We start from the raw sequence: 15,337 nt of genomic DNA on the forward strand, positions 1-15,337 counted from the left end.
TGAAAATGTGGTGGAGAGTGATGATTCATCAACTGATTCATGAGGGAGTTCATCTGATGATTCATCAACTGATTCATCAGGGAGTTCATCTAATGATTCATCAACTGATTCATCGGATCTCGACACGGATTATGATGAGCTAACTGATGATTCATCAACTGATTCATCAGGGAGTTCATCTGATGATATGGACTGCTCTGAAGGAACACCCCCCCTGAAGGGAATGAAAGCCGTCTGATAATCTTTCTATAGGTTCCCCGAAGAGAATGGAAAAATCACAGAAACACTTTCTATATGTTCTGTTATTTCGAGATTTGAAGAAGCAAGCAAGTTTTTCATATAGTTGTTTTTGTGTAGTGATCTCTGTTCATGGAGATCACGAGGCCACTGATACCCCATGTGGATAGGTGGGATAGAAGAGTGGGCATGTGGGCTTCTATCAAAAGAGGAAAAGATACCGCCCCGCTCATATCTCCCTTATCACCTCTGGGAGGGGGAAACTAGCACTTTCGCACTAGATGGTTAACTCTAAGTTTTTTCTGAAGTAGGTTGTTCAATGCTAGTTCAATGATTGAGCCATCTTCCTATCACCAATAACAAATGGATAGCATGCGCTGTGCAACCAATCCTACCCTCAGTTGTAGTAAGATGAGTGTGATTCGTAGAGAGCAAAGTGTGTATCACATGAATTTGATAGCTCAGGCCTTGGAAGGACCTTTTTGGCACTAGACAGACTCTTTAATATCGATGGCAGCAACTATCCATTTTCTCAATCAGATTACTGCGTGTGCGCTTGTGTGCTCCAATCTTTAGTAAATAAAGCAAAGATTTCTGAGCTAGGAATCAGAGGAAATGCTCTGACTCAAATCCAGATACAATTTGATATGTCGGAGACCTGTGTGACTCCCTACATGTATTTGAAGAGTCCCTCAGGATCATATCACAATAAACTAGACTGGTCAGGATGCTCCAACTAACAATCTAGAATCCATACTTGATAGGATCAAGAATAAAAAACATGATATCAAGAATAGCATATTGAAAGATCCCAATCATTTTTCTTGATAACTTCTTCAACCTACGTATTTTTCGTATACATTGGATCAATTATTAATAAAATAAGGAGCAAACATAGGTATCAGATATCAGGAACATAAGCTTACCCGGGAGAAATGCACTCTGTGTTAGTCCGATCACTTAGCTTTTGCTTTCGCACTCCCTACTGATGCCTATTGCATGACTCTCATTCAGTCAAACTAGAAACTGTGTTTACAGCTAGAAAGATGAATGTAATCCTACTATTCTGGAAGGGTAGGGTCGTCTGAGTACGGTACTATGGACATCAGGGCATATTGAATATAGTCATATAATTTGGTGTGCTGGCACACCCAGAAAGGTTTCTACCTACGCAAGGAAAATGAAGAAAGCAAGCCAAATACTGAAATGTATTAAGCTATCGATCGGGGGACATAACACTATGAGGGTTGTTAAGGCGGGGCTAGGAGCTTGATATGCTGCCGACTCAGAATCAAATGAGCACAGGGGACCCTAGTCAACATTCATATTTCTACCCACCGGTGGATGATTGGTCAGCTTAGTTCCAATTTAGCTACTATTCATTTTGTTGAACTCCAAGAAGGACCGATTGCTATGTACTCTTGAGAAACAAGATGTTATGACGCCGCTGTGCCCGCGGTCCAATGATCCACCTACGTTTGTGTCGGATATTATCCATGCTGCAACCAGGCCGTGGAATATGGAGGTGGTCAGAGAACATATGTATGAGATGGACGCCGAAGCAGTAGCGAACATTCCCATCAGTCATGTTGCCCAGCCGGAAAGAATGGAAGAGGATTTTTCGTATCACATTCGTACTGACTTAACAGGATCCGTCTCCCATAGTAATATTATGACAGTCTCTCTTGCCCCTTCGTACTTACTTGAAACAGGAATTTCTTGGTGCTCAACTGCTTATTCTGCTTTTCCTGGTACCGGTATAGATAGATAGAAAGCGCATTCAATCGAGAAAAGGATCAACTGATCCACCTCTTTACTTTTTGGTTTTATTCGGCTGTTTCAGCATAGGTTGCATTTTAAAACAAAAGAAAAGAGCAAGTTCCCACAGGAAAAGAGCTGCTTCTGAGAAATCTTTTACCCCCTTTACGCCCTTCGGGGCTGCTAACAACGAGCTAATACACAGGAATGGCACGGCTCCTACACCGCTTAACTCCAATAATAGAACCTGGTCCCACATCCCTTGCATTTGATAATGAAACAATCAGAATTTGTTGAATTGAAATATGTTCAATCTCATTTCTTTTACGTGGTTTTGGCAACTATCAATTATCTCTTTCCTCGGCTTCCTACACGGATATAGCCGTAAACGGTATCTAGTAGGCAACCTGGGAACTACATTAGCTTAGGGGGATCGGGTAGCGAGCGCTCTCCTCGGCAAAGCAGACAAGAAGCAATTCCACCATTGGGAACGGCACGCCCCCTTCCCTAGGGCTAGAGGTATTTACACGCTGCTTTGAACCTAACGCTAGAGCGAGTACTACGATGAAAATCACTTTTACGAGCGATACCTTTGTCTTTGGTGCTTGAGTTGTCCTCCCAGCGGTGTGGTCCTCGGTTTCGGAAATGACATATTGAACCGGTATCTTTAGCATATAAAAAATCCTTTGTTTGACGGCATCCCTCCTCTAAAGCTGCTTCCTTCCTTTCCGGTTCGTAGTGGTTACGAGCAGAAGTGCAATTCAAAGCGCATTCCATAGTTGTATTAGATAGTTTAGATATAGTGACCCACTAGTTCGAGATGCACTGACCTTGGCCATTGCCTGCTAACTACGGTCATTATATGTCAATTCGGATCGCACACCGGAAGCAAAGATCAGGGGATTGCCAACTTGAATGAATGTAATCCGGTTACGGTGTAGGGGAGATTTATTATTGAGTTGATAACGCACTCCGTTTACTAACATTGAGAACTATGCCATGGAATGGAATATTCCCATTTGCGATTGTTGAAAACAAATGCGACTTTCAAAAGGCACATCAAATGTATGGACACAACGATTTGCCCATGGATTCATTGATTCATTAGCTGCACTGCTTTTGTGAGTTCCACTGGCGTGAAACTCCGAAGGGAGAGCCCGGAGGGAGCTTATTCATTCCTTTCGTGGCTTGCCATGGTTATTTCCTTGCCCAGGGCACAGTCTGGTTATCTGTTTTGTGCCTCATCGGGCACCCAAAGGTTTCTCTTATGAATGGTGCGATCCTGCATCCTTGAAGCTCGGAACTCCTCTCTGGAATTTTGACCATGAAAATGCCATTTACCCTTAGCAATGAAGAAATCTATTGAACAATCTGTTTCATTGCAATACCTCGCTCTAACAACTCCTATGCCCACGGCATTACCACAAGGATTTCCTGTTTCCCCGATCCACCAGCTACGTTCGCACACTTCCAAATAGTAAATGCTCCCACGGTTGGAGTTGAGACTTTCTTATCCCTGTTGTTACGACGGATCGAGCATATGATCTTTTCTTGATTGAAATCATTCACTTTTCCTTGAAATTGTCACAAAGTAATTGGGCTGATCATTTCGAGATGAAGTAGTGGATCAATCAAATTGGGCTGAACATTCAGGCCCGCGCTTACATCATTGGCATCGCATGATTAAACATCAGCACACGCACTTCCCTCCGTTTTCAATGCCGACAGGGGGCTGCTAGGGGGTGTAAAGTTTCGTTTCGGTCGTGTCAGACGACATGCAGGGGGGCAATGGCTGCCAACGGAATCTATAATAATTCGATACTAGGTCAACTGTACCATCGGACTTGTAAGAACATGTAAAATGTACCACACGAGGTTGTACCAGCTGTGTGCAGTCCTCCGACACGGGTTAAGTGTCCTGCATAGATCTTCCCCTCTCTCCCAAAGAAGAGATGTTCGCTTCATAGCCTTCTCTTCCGAGATAAACCCTACAAAGGATCCTAATCGTGCTTGCCTTTCATGGACTCTTCTTGGATTTCCTTTCAGCTGCGCCCATCACCTCTCTAGTTTCTCTACGGGATGGAGTTGGCTCATTCTCTAGTTTTCCTACGAGATATAAGTAAGTTTCTATCGTACTTTGAAGTTCAGGAAGGAGTTGTTAATTAAGACAAAGAAGAACTGGGTGGGGATATGCCTTTCCCATAACAATAGAAAGAATCCAAGCCAATATACACTAAACTATCACTATAGAGTTTTCGCCTACCTATGAAAAGTGAGATGAGAGCTTTGTGCTAATAATTTATTATAAAGGTGTACCTATCGACCCCAGGTAATTAATACCCTATCCTTCTACTTAAAAAACGTTACGTTAGACTTGACCAACTGTTAATACCAATCCGGCAGCAATAACTACTACTAATGCATATTCATATCCCACTAGTAGACTTAGCAGACTGTGACCTAGCTAGTCTATTTGTTGACAACAGACCAGTACTATCCATCAATGCCACAAAGACCATAGACGACCTCTATTTCGTGGAAGAACTCCTTCTTATATGATGCAGGGCAATAAGACCAACTGCCCGCCCTACCTAGTGAGAAGAAAGCTTATAAATATAAGCATAAACGAATTCCTAGCCGAGCCCTATACTTACTTGCTTGTACGGTCAATGCCCTAGTAGACATCAACTTGTTCATAAACTCCAGCCTTATCTATGCTGCTTTACCCGACCCAGGTGACCTACTTTCTCAGATGAGAGATTCGGCCGAGTAGTAGGAAGTCCCTGTGGTGAACTAGAAGACAAAACGAATATAGCGAACCAAGCAATGAATGACCTAGCCTAGGTAGTCTTATGTTTGACCAATGCTGCCTTGTATGTCTTGATCCAAGATTTCTCAGCAAAAAAAGACATGGGATTATTGATCAATTCACCATCCTCTTCATCTGAGTGTGCTTCCACTTTACTGTTTCTGGCATGTGCATTATCCAACAAGTAGATTCCTGATAAATGAACCTTCTCCGCCCCTTTCCTATCCAACGCGGAGCGGCAGAACTACTCGTCTGCAAAGTGGGAAAGCTCCCTCCCTCCTACCTAGGTGTACCTCTTCATTGGAGCAAACCATCCAGCAACTTCTTACATTTAGAATTGCCTTCTAAGCTGGCTATAACCATCCTTATTGACCAGAAAGGAATTGAGAAAGGGGATGCTATAACCAGACCATAGACATCATTTCCACATTCACTTTTGAACTTAGGGAAACAGTGAAAGAAGCCCTCATTCCCGCTCTTCTTTCCCCCGACTTACCCTTAGAAGGAAAGTAGGGGCCTCGGTTTCTGCAGAGAAACCTACACCAGTGAATTTCTTTTTCGTAGGTGATCCTGCTCCCAATCACAGATTTGAATAATCGAGTCGGTATGGGGCTGCTCCCTTTTGTTACTCTGAAAATCTTGGCTTCGCTTGGACATATCTTCGAGGACCTGGGCGATTTTGATCCGTTTCTCCGCGCTCGCCGTTTCAAGGTGAAGATCCGAGTAAGTAGAGCATAATAGGCGATCCGCCGGGTACCTATTTCGACAGGACTTAAGAACCGTTTTAATGCGTTTCCTTAAGAAATCAATAGATGGTGCTTGAGGTAAAGGGTTCGGCGGGGTGTGACTTGTGGATGGCTCTGACCTCAACTCCTCTTTTCCATCGGCGTCTCTCCGTCCCACTTTGTTTTTTCTTGGATCATCATCTCCTGGCGTAGCGGAAGCACTCGACAAGGCCTCTACGACAGAAGAGATTCTTGCCCGTTTCTGCCCGGACGATTCCATAAATGAAATACAAAGAAAAGTGCAAAGGAAAACGCATAACCAGAAGAAAAAGATATCGTGATGTAAAATGATCATGGGAACACATTGTTTTGAGGACCACAATTTCCTGCACTGTGCCTCTAGTGATTTCAGAATTCGGCAACTTAGCCTACTAAAAGATCAGTTACAAGAGCACAATGCTTTTTGTGGCTTCCTTCTTGGCAGAGAAGCCACGCTGCCGGGGCGGCCCTGTCACCCGGAGAAGATTTCTTTTCTTTGCTGATTCCTCTTAATGAAATTTGCCATGTTGCACTATGTTACTTACGGATGTATGCATGCAGTCCGGGAACACTTTGGGGTGAACACCCATCCGAACAAGTAGGGTCAATAGTTCAGCATTTAGGCCGTAACATTTAGCAAAAAATGAATCTGAAACCCAACAAGTGCTCTCCGAACCAAGCTAGATAGTCTCCTATCACTAGGCTCACCAACCAACCTGGACTTTGATTCTTTCTTATTATTCTAACCGGATATAAAAACCATAAGGATTGTTTCCAGCCGAGAGTTCCCATATGACATAAGCGCTGTTGGGTGGGGTGGGCCCTCATTCCCCAGGTCTTTGAGTGCCCGTCGTACCACGTGGTTGGCACACTAGGCTGATAGATACTTTACTTTAAGGATCTGGCACCTTCGCTAGACGGAGAGTAAGCGACTTCTATTAGCACCGGACCATCAAGTCGAATTTCTCGTATCATGTGCAATGTCCATCAATGGTGGTTCATTAATGTCCATAGATTTAGACTCCTTCCCCCTTCCCTTATACGCAAAAGATCGAGAGGGGCCCGAACCCAAACCGAGAACGTAAACAGAAATTGACTCACTCTCGTATGGCTCGCCCTCGAGCCCTGGGCGAGTCGGCCGGGTCTTTCCCTCTTGTTCTGTTTCCGCCATGATAAAGACGCACGGAAGAACTATGGTATGCCCAGCGCGTGGAGGATCCGTTGAGAGTGTCCCTTGTCTCGGTAGGGAACAGTACCTATTGTCTTGAAAAAAAAGGTTAGTGCTACGGTCCCCTATTGTTTGATCCAATATTGACCGGTGCGGATCACGTTCTACTACCTCCGGTCCGTGGTTCGACCTCCCGTAGTGGTCCTTGCTTTTTTTTTGAAAGCTCCGCAGGGCCAATTTTGCATACTTGCTCAGCGTGCCCCCCTTTCGTCAAGTGCCCCGCCCGGTTCACAGGGCTATTGGCCTACCAAGCAAGCACTTGCCCGCTGCTCCTGCCGCCTGCCAAGTGGGCTCCGCGCTCGTTATCCTGACTGTTCTCTCTGCTGGGCCCTTTCCTATTGCTCTAACCATAAGCTATGGCAATTCCAGCTCGCACCCACTCTGGCCCGCCTAGCGGGGCCTGAGTGAGCTCAGTGGTCAGCCCCTGACGTTAGGGGTCTTTCGCTTTTGCCAGATCTATAGAGATATTACGAGTCCTCCATCCCAGATTCCCTCGCCGCGGCCATCTGGTTCACTGGTACTACCAAAAAGTCTCATGCTTACGTTACTGTGACTGATATATAAGTATGATCTCGGACTATGAAGACCCAGTCGTGCTTCTGGTTTCCATTCTCATCATCATATTGAAGGAAACTCCTCGTGCTCTGCCATAAGAACTTGGAGTCCGTATCATGGTGAAGGTAAGGTAACGCTATGCTTCTTGCTCAAAAAGCTGACCGAACACGTTCGAGTTATTGGCTCGTCCGACCCGGCAGCATTCATGAGTCGCTCGTTCAACTGTCCCTCGGAGACACGGTCGAGAAGTGCCATGCATGGTCGCCCCCCGTCCTTTCTTTCTCTCGGTCCCACCAGGGTGGGCCCCTCTGGGGTAATAAAGAAATGGATAAAAAAAGGGGACTTCTGCTACGGGCTATGCCACCCATTACTTATGAGGGAAGTCGCATCCGTCCCATCGCAAGCACCTACAATGTCATGATCACATTGGTTTACCCTTTTTTGGTAGTTCAACGGACGGTCGCCCCTCCAACAAGAAAAGGTAGAAATATGGAAACTTCTCTGCCATTTAGATCGGAGAATTTATAGAGGAAATCGGGTTTTAAATTTCCAGAAACCACACGATTATATAGCAACAGGGAATACGCCGCGCCTAAAATCATCCCAAGCGCAGCTAATGTGGCTACTAAGCTATTTCTTTGGAAAGCTCCTACTAAGATTAGAAATTCCCCGATAAAGCTGCTAGTGCCGGGTAAACTCATATTGGCTAAAGTGAAAAAGAAGAAAATGGTAGAGAAATTTGGCATGGTGCTCACTAAACCTCCATAATATCTAACAAGTCGAGTCTTATGTCGGTCATATAGAACACCAACACATAGAAAAAGGGCTGAAGAAACCAGTCCATGACTTAACATAAGTAAAATGCTACCTCCAGTTCCCTGTATGTTCAATAGAGCCTAATATTCCCCCAGAGTACGCCGTTTACCCCCCGAACCATACAAGATAGTTACCACCTATCATACGGCTTTCTAACTCCACTTCTTTTTCTGGTCATTCCGCTCTGTCGGATCGATGGTAGTCTCAGAGATCTGGTAACCTCCGACATATTTGACAACACGCTTCCTGCTTCTGTTTTGAGTTGCGCATCTTTCTCCCCGGGGCATACTATAGTATCACATCGTAGACCCCCACCCCAACTCTATCTTCCTTATCAGTGAACCGGAACATAGTGCATAGGTACTCTTCGATGCTGCGAGGACGAGACGAGGTGACATACTACGATCATGCACTGAAGTTCTGCCCTTCGGCTCGGCATATGGAACCTCTCAGCTGCTCCCTCGGGATAGGTAGGCCCACCCCCCCTTTCCCGAAAGGCGGCCGGGCTGTGTTTCCCCTGCGGCCACCCAGTGGCGGCAGAAAACGAAAAAGGGTGGGCTCGCACGGTTCGCGTTTTATTGTAAAAAGAGAGCTTTTCATTCTCTTATAGAAGCCCACGCCCACGCGGGTAAAGCCCAGCGAAGCTGCAGGGAGCACTGAGCAATGGGGGGATGAGGGCGACTCCGCCCACGGGTTGGACCACACCACAAGCAAAAGTCCTTCCACGGCAAGAGAAGGGTGACCGGAACAAGAAAAGGGAGCTAGTCGTTGGAGGGAAGACAAGGCTCGTTCCGTGCGACTCCACAGAAGAGTACGCGCGCTAGAAAAGGCAGCCAGCTTAAAAACGCTAGCTAGCTACTTTTGTAGCCTTATTTAGTTTGGTTGCCTACGCTTGCTCTCCGGCGCGCTACGGCAACACCCCCTGCTTGCTTCTTTCTGTTCGACTCGGAGTTCGCGGCCTCCCCACCCTTGCTTAGCGTTCCACTTGTGATCCTGGAGGATTTGGAGAAATGCGCCCGACCATGAAGAATGGATTTTGTATTTTCTTTCATGTGAACGGCCCTATCTTGTAAAGAATGGTTTTTCGTGCTATAGACCATGTTGAGAAAGACCAACCAACAACACAAATAAAGACCGTTCCATTTCGGTACCTCGAAAGGGAGGTGCTCTTTATGATGCTACGGACGGCTGTCCGAAGTGCATGCAATGACGGGCTCGGATAGGATAGGATTGTGCGCGCTGGGCCCTTCGGGTGTCCATATTTTGGCCGACCTTAGCGTATATACTATGTTATGGTTATGCGGCCGTAATATTTTGATACCTTCCACCGCTGTTACACCAGAAATCCAAGGTTCCACACGAGCTCCTGTTCTGTAGCGTGGTGGCAGGACCGCTAGGGGATTGGCTCCGGGTGTAGGTAGGGTCAAATCCGCAGGGGTCATGCAAATACATAGGCCCCTTCCCTTCTGCCGAGTTGTTTAGAAGGCGCTTTCCGTTTTACGGTCCCTCGGAGCGAAGGGTTAGGCAGGTAGTACGGGCCCTCTGACTTCCAGCTATGTGCTGTGTGCGACTCCCGCGAAGCGAATGAAGGGAAGCTCTTCGAGCTTTCTCCGCCAACGGCCTATGTAGTGGTCGGCATTCCTACGTGCTCCGACTGATCCCCACTGGAGATTATATGAGGGGTCTTGGAAACTGTCGTGACACTTTGGTGACGAAGGTCACCGGGGTGACTATGGAAGGATTCCGTGGTAGTCTCTGACTCCCTCCAACTCAATCAATATCAAGAACATGTCGTGAGCATGGGGGTTTGGCCGACTACTAAACTATTGGCTAGGGCTTTTCTAGTTATAGCTTCTATAGTGAGTGGCCCTTCCGCTTTGATCTAGTTGTAGTTTGTATTGTACTAAATTGAACACATATCAAAGAAAGGCGATCAATCAATAAGTAGTTGCCCTTCTCCGGCCTGGGAAAAGCAACGAACTCGTTAAACAAGGGGCTTTTTTATTCATGGTCGCTAATGTTGTATTGTATATTGTCGGGGGAAGCTACTGCTTCTACGACAGCTCCGCTTCCTCGTCTTGCTTCTACTTTGCTTGTTTGTGCGAAGGCTTAGAGTCCTTTTCGCTAGGTCCAAATTCGTCAAAGCGAAAGATCTGATCCAACGGAAATCCCGCATATTGAGCGCAGCTGATATGTGGCTACTAGGCGCGATCATCCCGCATGCCATAAAAAAATACTTCTTTTTTTATGGCCCGTCATATAAAGATAGAATAGATATGGATAGAGAGACATTCTATTGATTCGCGAAATGGCTCGTCGATCCAAATGAATCATTCTTCTGGTCTCTCTCTGCCCCCCCGCCCCAAAACTTACCCATGACACAGCGCCCATTCGTTTCGCGTGCGGGAAGGCAACGAAGTTCAGTTCAAAAGACCGCAGCGGAGTGGAGCAGCCGCGACACGAAGTTCCTTACCTTAGCTGGATCTCGCTGGTGCCACCTAAACGGTAGGTATAGGCGGCGGATGTCTGACGTTTGGAGTTGTCATTCGTGCACCTGTCCCCAATAGAAGAATGAGTGATCCCTTCCCCTGCGGATCATGTCCTTACCACTAGGTCCCCGATGGCCAGCTGGGGATTCGGTATAGCAGCTCACGTTCGTTTGCGCTTCGCGTTCCCGCTGGACTGGACACGTGTTAGCTGTAGGAAGTATGGTTACGAAAGTGACTTCGGTTCGCCAGTTCAGGCTCAACTCCTCGCTTTACGTTAGCGGACTAACAGGTCGGGCCGGGGCTCCACGCTCTTTCTTTCTGTGTGGGACAATGCCGGGGAATGTGTCGAGGCGGCGAACAACAACAAGACAACTAACTACATTTGCTTTTTCCCTCCATGTGATGAGCCAGTGCATTGGACCGATGGATAATAGAACTGAGCTGGCCAAACGCTTGGGCGCTCTACATATGATGTAGAAAAAATAAGATACATATCGATTTCTTTCTGATGGATCCAGAATAGATAGAGATGTTGTATCATCAATAGATAGAAAGAGGTCAACCCTTATTATTGATAGAAAACCTTTCGATCTATCAGAACAGATCAGGCCATCTATCAATCGATTTGAATCATCTCGCTTTTCGTTCATTTCAGCCACGCCATAATAGCCGACACAATAAGAAAGAAGCAAGCAAAACAGCTAGAAGCGCTCGCTTCGTCGCGCCCAACAATTCTTATTCACGGGAAAGCCAACCAAAGATTCGATTCGGACTTCGTAGAGCCGGTGCTGCTGCTGTCAGCGTAGGGCCGTCCCCCACTCCCGTCCCGGGGCGCTAAGGGGTTTTGTTTTAGGAACAGACAGCCGTGTTTTGCTGACGCCTTGAATCGACGCTTTTGTTGCGACATGCTAAGTTTTATCCCCTATTGCTAGTAGGTTGATGGGTCGCACGCCCGGCACACATGTTTTGGCCTTGCTTGTGTGTCCATAACTCAAAATAGGTGACCTAACGGCCGCCGCCCGAATAAACATACCAATAGTCACCAAATTCATATGGGCTACTGAGGAGTAGGCAATGATCTTCTTAAGATTGATCTGTCTTAAAGTGGTCAAGGAAGTATATATTATAGCAATCGCGCTTAGAGTATAAATGAAAGGAGTGAAACAAAGTGTCACCTCGGGAAACATGGGTATGGAAAATCTTAAAAACCCGTAGGTTCCCAATTTTAAAAGAATTCCAGCCAAGATGACGGATCCAGCCGTAGGTGCCTCTACATGGGCTTCGGGTAACCAAATATGAACTGGTACCATAGGCACTTTGACGGCAAAAGAGGCGAAAAAAGAAATCCATAGAAGGATTTGGCGCCTCTCACTAAATTCAGTGGTTAATAAAATTTGTAAATCGGTGGTTCCTGTTTGGAGAAGAATCAACAGAATAGCTAATAGCATAAAAACGGATCACAGTAAAGTATATAGGAAAAACTGATATGCTGCCTTGATCTTTCTTTGTCTCGAACCCCATACCCCTATAATGATGGTAGAGTCAGGGGTGGCCCCAAAGCGGAATTGACCGGTGGTAGTTGGTCGAAGCTCCAGTGGGTAGCCACTCCCTTCTCAGGGAACCGTACGTGAGACTTCCACATCATACGGCTCCGTCCCGAGCTTCCGTCGTCGGCCCTTGTCATTAGACCACTATGCTTGTCTTTTCCACCTTTACTCTCGAATCTTTTGCTTCTCGGGTGGTGGCGAACAATGCTGCTTGTGTGGCGGGAGATGCCCGCCCGTCGTTTAGGCCTGCTTCCTGCCCGAAAGAAGGCTAGCCGGACTAGTGGTAGGGGACCCGACCGTAAAAAACCCTACCCTATTCTCGAACCCTCTGCCGAGCTCTATCCTGCCCGCATTTATTTGGAAGGGGGCCAAAGAAATGTCTCCACCTGCTTCCAACAGTCTTTCTTCGGAATTCTACTGAACGGGTCGATCCTACCCTCCGTTTGTTTTAGCAACTTATCCTAAGGTCTCTTCGCCAAGAACTCTCCGGCAACGACAGAGGAACTAACCTGCCTGCAGTGGCGGGGCGGCTTTTTTTTAATAAGACCTGGACGATTATCCCTACCCTCGGTAGCTTACGAGTTTACGTCCATCCCTGGTCGGGTATAGTTTCCTTTATTTTTATCCCTTGTAGCCGTTACCCAAATTCGCGCAAGTGTGTCCACACCCCCCCTGACCTGACGAGGAATTCATTCTCGCGAACAAACACACCCCCTACACACACCTAGGAGCACCCCTTCCTGCATATCCATACAAGACCTGAGTAGGCGGGTTGAGGTCCTACGAGGTACCCACTACTCGGAGTACCCTCCCACCAAAAAAAGATGTGTGGTTCGGTGGTTCGACCAGAAATGCTATGCTTACGCACAAGACTACCCCTCTTCCCGAAAGCTTCGCGGGGACCTTTACTACTTTACGATGACGGGGGACCGCCCGTAGGGGGTTTACTGCACAAGGCCCCTATAGAGGAAAAGCTTGATCCCAGCGAATAGAAGATGCTCAGGTCCGCACAACATAGGGATTGGCACGCTTTCGGAAAGAACATAGAATAGTAGAGGATCCAGCATGCAGGACACGGCGATCATTAGAAATTCACGAATTAGAAATGTTGTAATATACTCTTTACCAAAACTTCTCATACCAGACCAACCCACTGAAATGCAAATAGGGATCAAAAATGTGGTCAATATCACGAAGAATAATGAAAGACCGTCTATACCCATATACAAATGGTTGTTTTCATAAGGAAGCCATCGAAGGCTTTCCATAAATTGAGATTTGGCCGTAGAAGGATCGAATTGTATTCCGAGGAACAGGGGGATACAAAAAAGTAATAAGAGAAATGCACAGACCAATCAATCGTATCGGTCTTATTGAAGAATTTGGAATGAAAAGAGGAGTAATGCTTCCTAGCACGGGATAGAGAATAGGACCACTTAGATCGAAATAGCATTCACAGAAATGTTCTAACATAGAGTAGAATTGAACATTGAAAAGATTAGTTGACAACAGTCAATCAAAAGATGGGGCGCCAAATTACTAAACAATAGGGGTCTTTCTGTGCAAGTCAGCTGAACACCGTAATTGATGAGTGAGTAGGTGGGTTAGGTGCACCCCTCGCCCAGTGGGAAGTCATGAGGCTAGCCCCCCCCCCTGAATGAAGAAGTAGTGGGGCCCCCTGCCCGCCCACGTATGCGCCTTTATTTAGATTCTAACTAAATATTCTACAGAACTTTATCCGGGAATGTTTCTAAAGAATCCATCTGGCAAAACGAAATTTGTCGATTTCAATCTAAGGTGCACCTTGCCTTTTTCAGGTAGCTTTGTTACGCCTATTCAGCTAGGTGGGGCATTGGTCATAGCCGAAGTCGAAGGGAAAAAAATAAGGTAATGAGATGATGGTGCCATCAAGAAGTTTTCGATGAACGTAGTAGCGGCCAAAAATGAAACTCTTGCATGAAAGACCGGATTTGACGCAAGATGAATGGCGTTGGGGTTTTTCAAATGAAACCCGCGATCAGAAAGTCACCAACGGAGCCATACAATCTATCTAGTAGTGTGCCATGGCACGGTACTCCGCTTCGGCAGTGGAAGGAGCAACTGTCTATTGCTTTTATCTCATCCAAGATGGTGCCTCGTCTCCCCATAAAATAGATAAGCCTGTAGTTGAGCACCTATCTGAAGGCCCAATCGGCATCAGTAGTTGCACGCAACTCTAAAGAAGACAATGACGGAAAAAAGGACGGCTCGAGAAAAGGTACCTCGAATATATCTAAGAATCCGATGAACTGCTGCAAAGTGAACTGACCGGGGGGCAGCCATGAAAGGCTGACTTTCTTAGGAAAAGCCATCTGGGCAAGAGATCGTCAGATAAACCAAACTGCCGACCTACTGTATGTACTGCGTCGGATCAGATAATGGTGAGCCATCAGTCGGACGGAGTTTAACGTAAAGCTCCAAGGGAGTGTCAACAGTCGTCTCATCATTGAGTTGAGATCGAGTGATCAAGTCATGACGTTATTTGATCTGAGATACCAAATATCCACGAGGAGAATGTGCGACCTCCAAGCCAAGAAAAGGCTTAGGGCGCGTCAGCGCCTTCATAGCAAATAATTGATGAAGGCGACACTTGATCAGCGATATGGTAACAGAGTAATCACCAGTCAGTTTGATATCATCAACATACAACAACAAAATAGCACGTCCTCAAGGATAAACTGATACGAACATGGCCGAATCATGATCACTCCGAGCAAACCCTGCCTGGATAACATAACCACTGTGCTGAACTTCAAAAACCGACGCTATCGGGGCTTGTTGAGACCATAGATCGCTTTGCGTAAAGGACAGACAAGAGAAGAAGTCAGAAGGGCAGGTTCTCTTTCATCCGTCTTTTCTAGGTGCGCATCTCCATCTACTAAAAGTAGGGGTGGTTGCCATAGATAGATTGTGTCATTCGTAACCCGAGCAATAACCGATGCTACTACAGCAATAACGGAAATAACCGATGCTACAGCAGAAACTACAGCTATACGTGGCGGCCCCACACGCAGCTTTGTTTAACAAGCATCACCCTTCCTTTCTTTTCAAATGCTTCCTCGTCAATCAGCAGCTTATTCGATTCCTATTCTTAT

The 15,337-nt window shown here is 46.4% G+C and overlaps 1 pseudogene; it reads right to left on the reverse strand.

Annotated features, from left to right (window-relative positions):
- LOC123090061 (NAD(P)H-quinone oxidoreductase chain 4, chloroplastic-like) overlaps positions 1 to 12,340 on the reverse strand; it is a 42,046-nt pseudogene extending 29,706 nt beyond the window's left edge.
- Positions 12,341 to 15,337: the final 2,997 nt, after the last annotated feature.

Source organism: Triticum aestivum, chromosome 4B (assembly GCF_018294505.1).
Source record: "Triticum aestivum cultivar Chinese Spring chromosome 4B, IWGSC CS RefSeq v2.1, whole genome shotgun sequence".
Taxonomy (NCBI): Eukaryota; Viridiplantae; Streptophyta; class Magnoliopsida; order Poales; family Poaceae; genus Triticum; species Triticum aestivum.